Raw genomic sequence first — 268 nt, 5'->3', positions numbered from 1 at the left:
AGAGCCCAAGCCCCACCTTGGCTACAACCTCCTGTCAGGGAGGTGTAGAGAGTGATAAAGTCACCCTTGAGCCAACTCTTGTCCAAGCTAAACCCCCTTAGTTCCCTCACCCTCTCCTCATAGCACTTGTGCTCCACACCCTTCCCTGGCTGCGTGCATTTCTTTGGATATGCCCCAGCCCCTCCTTGCAGTGAGGGCACAGCTCCCTGCGTTGTGCCGCAGCGCAGCAGGGGGAGGATTTTTGGGGCCGTTTGACAGCTTTGAGTCA

The sequence above is a fragment of the Acanthisitta chloris genome, unplaced genomic scaffold (assembly GCF_000695815.1).
Source record: "Acanthisitta chloris isolate BGI_N310 unplaced genomic scaffold, ASM69581v1 scaffold13923, whole genome shotgun sequence".
Classification (NCBI taxonomy): domain Eukaryota; kingdom Metazoa; phylum Chordata; class Aves; order Passeriformes; family Acanthisittidae; genus Acanthisitta; species Acanthisitta chloris.
This window is presented reverse-complemented; position numbering follows the sequence as displayed.